The sequence below is a fragment of the Cynara cardunculus genome, assembly GCF_001531365.2.
Source record: "Cynara cardunculus var. scolymus isolate 2C chromosome LG 3, CcrdV1, whole genome shotgun sequence".
Classification (NCBI taxonomy): Eukaryota; Viridiplantae; Streptophyta; class Magnoliopsida; order Asterales; family Asteraceae; genus Cynara; species Cynara cardunculus.
In genome coordinates, this window is record NC_037530.1 from 34,628,355 (window position 1) to 34,629,482 (window position 1,128).

Here is a 1,128-nt window from a genome sequence, read left to right on the forward strand (position 1 = left end):
GATTAATATAAACATTAATAATAATTGAAATATTTTATCATATACGTTAAGTTTTTTTTTTTCATTTTACATTTTTATATTATATTTAAATAGTTGTGTATCCACGCAATGAGGCGGGAGCCATGAATTTTAACGATTTTGAAGTTCCACTGGTTTTATAAGATAAGATTTAACGATGATATATGTTACACTTGGTCTTTACATATTAATACAATTTGAATAAATAAGAGTTATGGTTCCAATTACAGACTATCGATGAAAAAAATTGTATGACAGTTTAAAATCCAATATATATTTAAAATCCAATATATTTAAACAACTCCACAAATGTGTTCGATTTACACCAAGAACAAAGAACCAAGAAACTTGAGTTTTAAGATAAACACTCAAAACCAATAAAGAAAACTACAAATTTGACAGATCATAAGCCATGAAAAGACAAAAAAAGATGGGTTTTAGAATAAAATTTCAACTGCTTAGCTTCTTTCTTGTACAGAAACTCAGATTAAGGTTGAATTAATACATGTATATATATATATATATATATATTTCAAAAAAACCCAAGAACATATTAATTCATAACATATTATACAGTGCAGTTTGGACAGTCTAATCCCAAAATATGTAGTATATATATATATATATATATATATATAATTATAAAAGTATAAATCGTAAATATTAAAAATATTTTTTATAGTATATATAATATATAATAATATAATTAAGTCAAACACTATTCAATATTAGACTCATTTCGAAGGTATTAACGAGACGATTATAATGGTGTAACTTGTTAAAATAAAAATATATTTTTAAACATGTTTTAATTGATATACGATTATGTATATTAATAAAATAAAAGTTTAAAATGAAACATTTAAAAGTAAAAAACGTAAAGTAAATTAATTAACTAATTATAAGGGTATAAAGTGCAAATTTGAAATTATAATTTAAAAAAAAAATCGGTTGTAGTGTATGTGAGGAGAGGAGGGAGTGAAAAAGTGATATAAAAGGTATCTTGATCATTTAGAATTTTAAGACTTTAATACTTTTATTAAATTTGCTTTATAAGATAATATAGATTAATATATAATTATTAATAAATTATATTTTTATGGTACGTTG